Raw genomic sequence first — 11,740 nt, 5'->3', positions numbered from 1 at the left:
GTGCCAAAGAGTTTCTCCTTCATGGGTTCATCTGAAGACCAGACTGCTTTCCTCTAGTTCTGGTAGGTGGGACAATGTTGCAGGAAATGTTTCACAGTCATGGTTGCTGTACAACACTGGCAGGTTCCACTGTTTCCCACACGGAATTTGGTATACATGTGGTAGTTGAATCTACAGTGGCCTGTTCTCAGTCGCATCATTATCACCTGGCCTTCTCTTGAAAGTTGGTAGTAACTGTCTCTGCTGTTATGATCAGGGTGTTGAAGGAGCCACCGTCTCTTGTGCGTGCGCTACAATGACCTTCGACTCATCGTTGGTCATTTGTAGCTCTTCTTGGAACATTTTCACTCCTTCTTTTGCTAACTTGTTTGCTTCCTCATTACCGGGCATCCATTGTATTGTTGTTTGTTCAATGGTGCAGCTCAGTGCGGAAAGAGTAGAAGCGAGTTCATTCAGGTCTTTGTTTTGGGGGTCTTTGAGAGCTTGGAGTACAGAGAGAGCATCTGTGAAGATCAGCTTTGTTGCCTTATAATTGGAGAAGTAATTTCCTCCTGCAATGGACATCCGAATCTTTTCCCCATCTTTACGTTCGATTTGAATGCCCACACCGCCATTTCTGGTTGCTTCTTCTATACCGTGGAATGATCCACTATATCTCAACAGAACTCTGATATAGACTGACTATGTCCAAAATTTCACTTCATACGGTATTTTGATAATTTTACCTTTAAAGGCACTCAGTCACGGATTTAGTGGGCCTTGTTTCTCTAAATATGGATTACAAATGGAAATTACATTCATTTCGAATACCAAACCTAGTTATGTTATGATCCAAAACATTTTAATTGAACTACGATCGAGGGAATTCCATGACACGCTTCATTTTTAAAATTTGGATCTCTTCTTGTGAAAAGTCATAAAAAATACGGCAAAACAGATTTGTAGTGATGAGGCTATATATACGACAAGCGTATAATGTATTTTTAAATTTTATATAAACGACCGCCGTGTATAGAGACTTGACAAATGAGGGCCGACTATATGCATGGCAAATAATAAAAAATATAGTATTTCATGACGAAAATAACTGCGAATACACTGAAATAAAATAATAAACAGTCGGAACATAAACTCACCATTTATTATTATTAATATTATTATTATTATTATTATTATTATTATCAGGCGCGCGTGCATGGAATTTAGCAGGGGAGAAAGTCTAGACGGTTACAACTTTATAGTGCTTGGTTCCAGCATCACCAATGTGGCCTACGACCACAGTCGTTTTTCGTTAAAGAAACATACCCTAGTTTCAGCCCGTGAAAATTAACACTAAGTTCAGTTAATCTATAAGCCTGTAGCACATTTGGATAAAGTTACAATTGAGTGAAACATGAGTCTGTGACTTTGAAATGGTAAAATACTCTCTAAAAATAGACTAAAACTGGACTCCATAAATGTTACTTCTCAGACGCACGTGCTTTTTTCAAAAATGTGAGAAATGCATTTTTTTTATATTAAAAACACTAGAATGACCCAAACCACTTCGAATGTACGGAAATTGATAATCTAAACAATACAATCTAAGTAAAGTATGATTCAGTTATCAAAAACGGCTCTAATAGTAAAAAAAATATGCCTTAATGTTTAAAAACTAGGGTATGTCCCTTTAAACGTTTGCAAATTATTTTAACTGATTCGCAAAGTGGTCATTCGGTTTAAAGGGACATTCCTGATTGTAAGATGTTTCCGAAAAATAAAATATTTCTACGATTAAACTTACATATTAAATATATTTTCTTGTTTAGAATATCAGTGTCTGTATATTCAATGTGTTTCTGATCGTCTTAATATTTGTAAGAAGCTCAAACTAAAATGTATTTTAGGAAATAAAATGTAATTTAACCTAGTACTAATAGTAGAACGATCAGAAACAGGTTTAATATACAATCACTAATATTTTATGAAGAAAAACATATTTGCTATGTAATTACAATTGTTAAAAAGTCTGTTAGTCGATAACATTTTAAAAATTGCAGCAAACTCAGGAATGTCCCTTTAATGTATAGCATAATAACAACAGTGTACTGTCGCATGTTTTGCCGTCCAAATGTTGGCTTAATTATTACTTAACCCAGTTGAATCCAGTTACAGAAACATTACATACATTTAGAGGGGGACCCGGGAGTGGTCTCAGCGTTACGGTATCAAAAGAAATATATTTTGAGTTTTTTTATAACTGTAAATAAACTGCACGAATTTGTCTTTGCTAACTAAGGTAAGTCAACTAGGGTTCCAGAAGCAAAGACATGCAGGAAAACCGATACCCAACTATCCAGATAGCCTGAAGGCAAACCAAGTAAGCCTACTAAACTCCTAAATTTAGGGGGCGGGAATTCTCCAAACTAAGTACCTAGATTGGTGCATATATGTATACAATTGCTACTTGCCACCGTTAGTTTCGTTTTATTGCATTGGCAATAAAGTTAAGTATGCCAAGCACTAGGCCTTTTAAACCAATACCTACACTATAAGGGTTTAACCCTTCAAATTAGATAGCTAGGCTAGTTTAACTCCCCCTCCGTCATTGTATTCAATGCTATACAAGGACGGAGGGGGATGGGTGGTCATGAATGACCGTTGAACTCACTAGAATAGGGACTTAAGACAATAGGTACAACCTTAACACCAAACTAGGATTCACACACAGACTACACGCTCACTACATCAGTACACAGGGTGCATTGACTAATGATAACAATGCACCCGCCCCCATTTAATGGCCCAGCACGTACTCTAATAAGGAACCGGACAAAAGAATACTGTTCCGAGTACACAATTGCAATGCACCCGGGGGAAGCTGAACAAAATAATATCGGCCTCCCCCACCCAAACCCTCAATACTTGCTGCTGGTAATAACTTGGTACTTGGTGATGCCTCGACCACAAGCGGTCAGGCCCTTTATAAGTGCCCTCTGGGCAACCTAGGGAGACACCACATCATCGTAAAGGTCTAAAATTAACGAGCTTCTCTCGATTCACTAATATCAAAACCTATATTATCTCGGCCATTTACCTTTCGACCGACCGTTCAAAATTGCGCCAAATTCTCTAAATCAAAATTGCGCACCCTTTTGTCTTTGGCATTTAACTGCTCCATTCAAATTCCATAGCACCACCACCACCCCCACCCGCCTGCTACCGATTGGATCGGGTTGCTGGCGCTCCCTTGCACCTGCCAGTGCAAGCGGTCCCTCCTCTCCCCTCCCCCACCTTTCCTGTTATGGACGACAGGCGTGCGCTACAACAGCTTGTTCTGAATGTGCACGTAAAATCCTATGACATGACATGACATGAGGTTTTTTTTGTCACTTGCAATTTTGCGCATTTGAAATATGACTAAATACAGTAAAATAACCTTTTAGTGATATTTATTTGCGGTAAAATTAACTTTTAATTTTTTTTTTACGTAAGCAGCCTCAAAATTGCAATCAGTGAAAAATTATTAAGATCAAGCCCTGTTGTTAGTTTGTGTACTGTCCGTAGTTAGTTTCTCTTTCAGATAATCTATCCCAGCAGCTGATAATTTGTAATTTTATTTATTAATTATTTATTTATTATTATTATTATTATTATTTTATTTATTTATTTATTTATTTGTTTATTTATCTATTTATTTATTATTTTAATTTTATTATTATTATTTTTTAACTTTTCTTTTTTTTATTTTTTTTTAGTACTGTAGGGGCGATATTACGCTATTCATATGTCTATGGAAAACGTACACAAAAGAGTCCACTAGATTCATAAACAATCTCTCCCCCCCCCCCCTCCCCTGTTCAGAAAATGCACTCTTCGTACAGTACTTAGTATGTATTCGTCCTGTTTCAGATGGTTCGGTAATATGGATCAGTCAAATACTTATTTGCCGCCTATATACATTTTTGCTGTGAATATAGCCAGCCCTCGTTAGCGGAGGCTTACGCGGCCGTCGTATATATAGTCACATTGTATATAAACACCGTCTAGTTCAAGTCAGCTGTTATGGCATATTTTGCATAATAATGAATTTGACAAGGTGGAAAATGAAGATGTTTGTGATGCAGATGTTTAGATTTTTTCGCTTATGACTAACGATAAATTTAACTACAGATGCAAAGGCCTAACTAGTCAGGATTGTTGACATGCTTCTGTTACTAAAATAAATTAATGTATAAGCTTGTTATCATTCAGTACATATTTTTATTAATTTTGATAACTTATTTCCATTGTGGGTTTTTTCTCTTTTCCCTACGTCGCAGAGGACGGTCAAACGTTCTCGTTACACGAGCTTGGTAAATCGTTTTGACACTGCGGTTATTCGGGATGCCCGTCATGTGACTCAAAATAATACTTCACACCTCTTCTCTCCAAATAGCCGTTATTTGTTTTCTCTGAATTATGGACCGTCGACATAATTCAATTATTTTTATAAAATATCAATAATAAGCGGGATATGGTAGTTATGTCAATAAAGTGCTTTTATGTACAAATCAAATGTATATATTGTCATATAGTACTTTGTAGAGTCATTAATTAGGTCAACCATCCGTGACTGAGCGCCTTTAATACCTATTTGTAACTAGTTTTCTTACATAGGGATATTTCATATACAACTCTCCATCTAAAAGGCAAAGATGACGTAGCCATGTGGTAAAGCGCTCACTTGATGTACAGTCGCTTTGGAATCGATCCCTGTCCATTGGGCTATTGCACCACGACTGGTATAACAAAGGCCGTGGTATGTGCTATCCTGTCTGTTTGATGGTGCATATAAAATATCTCTTGCAATTAATGGAAAAAAAAGTAGCGGGTTTCCTCTTTATGACTGTGTCAAAATGACCATATGTTTGCCCTCCAATAGCCGATGATTAATAAATCAATGTGCTCTAATTGTGTCGTTAAACAAAACAAACTTAATTTTGTAATGTTTAGCAAATCTTGTGCAATGTGTTTCAAGATGTTCAGTTTTAACTGTTCACCTGTCAAAAACGAAACCCAATAACAAATACAAAAACAACAAAAAACAACAGTAACAACACAATAATAAATGACTTTCAAACAACCAAAATGTATTTTTACTTACTGGGAGAAGATGCATGTTTAAGTAAACGCATATATGCTCTTAAAAATTTAAGATTTAAAAATGACTGCCTAGAAAAGAACAGTCATGGCGCTACAACGAAACACAGCCACATATGCACACATGTAAAACGCAGTAACCCTGTACACGTTGGTAGGGAGTTATTCACGATTTTCACACTTCACAGAGCTGTCGATAAAAATGTTTGAGTGATTACTACTGTTATTTTTGCTGAATCTCATGATCAATTAAGCTTTTGTTCTTTGGATACTATGCACTGTTTGCCTTTGAATTAGTAATGTGGCGTCTGAGACGTGAAGAACGCCTTAGGGCTATTGGCATGCTTCAGCGTGATGTAGCCGATGCGTTCAATGCCTCGCCGTCTGTGATCAGCAGACTATGGAAGTAATAGCAGCAAACCCAAAATGTTTATGATCGGCCTCATTCAGGGCGTTCCAGTCAACCACACGAGTCCAGGATCGATTCACTAGAACGCAGGTTCTACAAACTCGAACCCAAACATTGACTTAAATCGCTGCATAGTTATTCCAGACTACGAGTATCCCAGTTACGGGTCAGACGATTTGAAAGCGTCTACATGCAGCTCATCTGCATGCACCACGTGTTGTGCCGACGTTAAAGAATTGCCACATGGTAAACAGGCACCAATGGTGTATACAGCGTAGAAACTGGGGGAATCGTCGATTGTCTCGTGTAATGTTTTCTGACGAGTCCAAATTCACTCTGGACTTCTTGGATAGGCGTGGTCGCGTTTGACGACGTCGAAATGAAAGCCAAGCAAAAATCATCCTCAGGCCACGTGACATATTTGGTGGTAGCTCAGTTAATGTGTGGGATGACATAACTATGACTGACAGAACACCACTCCATAGTAAACACGAAAGGGTCACTGGTCAGTACTACCGGGATAACATACTGGCACCGATTGTTGCCCTGTTTGCTCGCCTTGCTGGTCTACGGTGTGTGTTTAATGACTACCTTCATCAGCAAAACGTTACCAGAATGCCGTGGCCTGCAAATGAGCCCTGACCCTTTCACCACAGATAACGTTTGGGATATTGTCGGGAGACGCGCAAGGCTATCTTAGATGAAATTGACTAGGCGCTGCACGAGGAGTGGGATAGACTTCCTCAAATCGTCACTGGGAGATTGATACTCAGTATGCTACGTAGAATGCCGCGTCGAATAAACGAATGTTTGACGAATCGTGAAGGTAAAACGCAACTATTTTGGAAGATGAAGAGGAGTTTTACCAATTATTGATCAAAAGACGTGAATGTTCAATTTTTACATGCCATCCTTATCTTGTTTCACGGTCGTTTGCAGCCATACAATCTACTACCAACATGAACTGTTGATTGTCATTTCTTCCCAATATCTTCATCATACCCATGCATCTATTCATAGACAGCGATACCTCTCGGTACTTCTTTAATTGGCTGTTATTTTCTATATTCCCCACTTTTGTTGAAGAATATATGCATATCTATCTATCTATCTACCTATCTATTTATCTATTTATATATTTATCTATCTATCTATCTATCTATCTATATATATATATATATAGTCATCCATTCTTCCATCTATCGCATCGCATCGCATCGCATCGCACCGCATTGCATAACATAACATAACATCACATCACATCACATCACATCATATCATAATTTAATATATACTCTTAAAAAAGTAGGGGAACCTGAAATATTAATGTTAATATCAACTATTAGACAGAACATACATTTTGACCACAAACATCCTAGTAAAGAAGTTTCAGGTCTGTTTATCAACACACCGAAACATATTCCATAGTTTGCTCGTGCATCATGCTGTTACCCCGTACACGTGCGTGGGGTGCCATTCTCGATTTTGACAATTTCCATGAAGGTCCATTAATCACTGGGGAACATAATTTCTGTCAATCGTTTTCATTCTGTTGATCATACATTTGTTATTGTTTGTTTTTAGTAATTTTTGTATTGTTTGAATTTGCGATTTATTGATAAAAAACGTCAACTTTCAAATTTCACTTCTGACCCCAATCGTCCTTGTCACGGGGATTCTATAATACCCGTAACTGAATAAAACACGATTATCAAAATGTCTCTCCTAACTGTATATCTATTAGATCTCTCTGTAACAGGCAGTTCAAAACCGCTTTGGCTCGTCTAGGTATGATCAGAGATACGATCTTATATAAAGTATATATAATATAGCACGTTTAGTTCACTAGAAAACACAACAAAACACAATACACTTTGGAATCTGTATTAACCTACGCTGACAAATGTACAGCCGCAGTAGTTAATTAATAACAACAATAATAACAACCCAGAACTGATCACTTAATTAGTTAATCTCTAGGTGTCTAGGTTACACAATATGCGAATCACTTCACCGTGACACAACACCCACACGTGTGATAATTGAGAAACGCTTCTAGGAGAAGTTAATTAATAAAGGAATTACCACTCTATTCCTAACTGGTTAATTTTTAATTAACCCTAACTACTCATTCAGTAACCTTGTAACACAGAATTAATACTGGTACCTATCACAATAAAGACAATAACCTACAGTTTACCTAGGTCTTCTAGGATGACCGGCTAATCTTTATATTACCAAATACTCGTATAATGTTAGAACAAAAAGTTTACGATTTACTTCGTCAGATGACCGAAGACACTGTCTAAAGAATACTGGTATAATACAGTATTAAAATATTTAAAAGTCACATCAATCACATCAAGGTTATACAACAGAGCAGAAATAAAATATTTACTAAAGTCCAAACGGACAACGTTCCCGGGAAGCTTTCCTTGTTCTGTCCTTTTTGCTTCTCCTCGATATCTAAAAAAAAACTAGCTATTTATTATAAATCAGAATATCGCCTGGGGGTAAATCGCGGCACCGAATCTTATCATCTGATATTCCACCTCTACCAGAGTCGGTATATTTCTCTCTGATCGTCAGTCTGGCTGTCGCCATCGTCGCCAAATCACGGTTGTAAAAACCGCACTCGCAGAGGTATTACGTAACTACTCGCCACATGGCCTCCGCACCTCGCTAAGTGTGTACGGTCGCGCGGAGGTATTACGTAACAAGTTGCCCATCTGGGCTTAAGTGTAATTTGGAACTGCACACGGCCTTCTAAAACAATTAATATCGCCACAGGCGAAAAGAGATTAAGAGCATGTACCGTCACAGTCCTTCAAGATCTTTGGCGATCATAAAACCTACAGTAATACTGAACTACCGGTTGTAGTGTTTGCCCAATTAATTCTCTATTATCAGATAACCATTCCCCACAGCTAATATACCTTACAATTTTGGCAACTGTAAATTCTTATTAGAGTTCCCCTACTTTTTTGAAGAGTATTAGTATGCATGTATCTGCACCTACTAAACAGAAATTAAAACTCATTATATGTTCATCCGTTCATCTCTTTAGGTAGTACTAAACCAAATAACTTCCGGCTGGGTCAAAGTTCGAGGAGCACCCAACTTTTGATAGAGAAGTGAACACCACAAGTCCTGTGATTGGTTATAAATGTGAGTGTGTTGGTTGTAAAAAAAAATAGTTTCATCTGGGCTAAAAATGTATGCAATTTTATTTCATCTAGTACCACTGTGTCAAGTAGCCTTGTGCTTGGAACATGTATGGGGTACCTGTAAAAAAAAGTACTCACATTTTGTGCGGAACTAGGGTAGTCATAGACGCTACCCGTTATCTCAGAAATGAGCAGCTTGACACCCACTTTTTTGTGATTCACTTTAAGGGTGAGGGGTGGTAGTATTTATATCCGTGGCGTTTATGTCGATTGATACGTTGCAGGTAGGAGTTTTAGCCACATAAGTTACTATTGTCGTCTATGGGATTTGATTTTGTAGTATACACCATGTAACACTTTGAAGGCCAGGGATAAGATATACACTTGAATCCGCGCCTGGTAAAGTAAATTATTTTATAACTATAAATACATTATTTTCTATATACATTCAGTCATATATTAACGGATTATGATGCTAAACGCCCAGTTTTTAATACTTGTGCTTAAGATTCCAATGCGCATAAATTAAGTGTGGATTTAGTTAGGCCCGGCATACAGGTTTGCGGGCGGGGAAGCAGGCGATTAGTTTTCCCCTAAATATATTCATGTGTCACTTTCTTCGGGTTTAAAAAAGAAATCATCAGGTTTGCGATTTTACGTGTTGGTCCATGCGGCCTTATTGCCTTGGCCCTCCCCCAAATATTTCTTGGATCCGCCCCTTCGGCCAGATCATGACTGTCCACCCCATTGAACTTTAACAACATTGTCTCTCGCTCATATTTAGTACCAGTATTCCAGTTAACACATGTTCTGGGGCCTCATTTCATCCCCGGTTACCCCTTCCATAAACCATGACTCCGCCCCTGAAAACAAATAGGGAAGGAAGGACGACGCACTCAACACATTTTATTTACGGCTATATGGCGTCGGACATATGGTTAAGGACCACACAGATATTGAGGGAGGGAACCCGCTGTTGCCACTTCATATGCTACTATTTTCGATTAGTAGCAAGGGATCTTTTGTATGCACCATCCCATAGACAGGATAGCACATACCACGGCCTTTGATGTACCAGTCGTGGTGCACTGGCTGGAGCGAGAAAAAACCCAATGGGCCCACCGACGGGGGTCGATCCCAAATCGACCGCGCATCAAGCGAGCGCTTTACCACTGGACTACGTCCCACCCCCCGAAAACAAGTAGGGAAGCATAAAACAAATAGAACTACATTTCTATACGGATAATAATTAATATCATGATTTCGACTAGTGTACTGAGTTCCACGTATATAGCCTTTGTATTCATTGAAGGTGGTAGTCTCCTAAGACTGAACAACGTCCTTAATAGTATACACAATCACATTGGGATAGTACTATATAGGACAAAAAAATCAATCACTTCTAAACAAAATTGCCCCAAGCGGATTTTGGATATGTTGTTTTACCAGAACATACGCTTTGAATAAAAATAATTTCTATACCATTTTGTTTCCGGGTCAAACCCTTCATCGACCAGGCTATAGCTATACCAACATAATATGAAAGTGTAGTGATCCAAGACATACAAACACAAAGGGACTACGAGTCTATTAGGCCGTTGCTAACACACTTACTGCTATTTTGACTGTCACTTCCGCCTTATACTAGATTAACTAAAACAGTTTGCGTTAACATTTACATTTAAACTGTTTTAGTTATATAATACCAGTTTAACTAAACTACATGCCGAATGAACGAAAAAAAGAAAGAAATATTTTATTTAACGACGCACTCAACACATTTTAGTTACGGTTATATGGCGTCAGATATATGGTTAAGGACCACGCAGATATTGAGGTAGGAAATCGCTGTCGCCACTACATGGGCTACTCTTTCCGATTAGCAGCAAGGGATCTTTTATTTGCGCTTCCCACAGGCAGGATAGCACAAACCATGGCCTTTGTTGAACCAGTTATTGATCACCCGTCGGTGCAAGTTGTTTACACCTACCCAGTGAGCTTTGCGGAGTACTCACTCAGGGTTCGGAGTCGGTATCTGGATTAAAAATCCCATGCCTTGACTGGGATCCGAACCCAGTACCTACCAGCCTGTAGACCGATGGCCTTACCACTACGCCACCGAGGCCGGTCGAATGAACGAATGAATTAATGAATTAATAATTAATGTATATATGTTTAACGACTCCCCAACACGAATAATACATCGGATAGTGAGTGTCAAACTAAGGTAAATGAATAGATGAATTCATAATCAACATCAATATATACATTGAGGAGTAAAATTAACAAATAGTAAAATGTAATTAACAACACCACTAGAGCACATATATTAATTAATATAATCAGCTATTGAATGTCAAACATTTGGTAATACTGTCATGTTGTCATCGGAGGATACGCACTACATTTTTCTAAAGCATGCTAATCGAAAATAATAGCATTTGGAATGGCTACAGTGGGTTTCATCGCTCAATATCTGTGTAGTCCTGGACAATAAGTCCGACGCGATATGACGGTAAATGACATGTGTTGAGTGCGTCGTTAAATAAAACCTTTCGATCCTTCATTGGCTGCAATAGTGGTATTGTTCCACCCCATCGACATCAAAGAATGGACCTGATTAATAGTTAATTAGAGAAACATAACGAAACATTGATTAAAGTCTGTCTGCTGGTATCTATGTTGAGGTTTGTCAACACATCCGTAAAACGCAACTATTCTCGAAGGTGAAGAGTTTTACAGTCTGATTTCAGAATCAATTCGACTGATGATGTTTTTCTGTTTTAATTTTGTTTTAAAAAAAGAAGCTTTATGAATAATTTAATTTAGCCGTGTTCAACACACCTGTGGCGCAAACATGATGCAGTTTGTCCGTATATTGTGACGTGTCGAGGAATCCGTGATATATGATTTTGAAACGAAGCCATAAAAACAACAGCAGCAGCAGCAGCAGCAGCAGCAGTAGCAACAGCAACAGCACCACCACCAACAGGAAAAGAAAAACACGAGGAAAAAGCCAATAATTTTAAGATGAAAACCGTGG

The sequence above is a fragment of the Gigantopelta aegis genome, chromosome 1 (assembly GCF_016097555.1).
Source record: "Gigantopelta aegis isolate Gae_Host chromosome 1, Gae_host_genome, whole genome shotgun sequence".
Lineage (NCBI taxonomy): Eukaryota > Metazoa > Mollusca > Gastropoda > Neomphalida > Peltospiridae > Gigantopelta > Gigantopelta aegis.
This window is presented reverse-complemented; position numbering follows the sequence as displayed.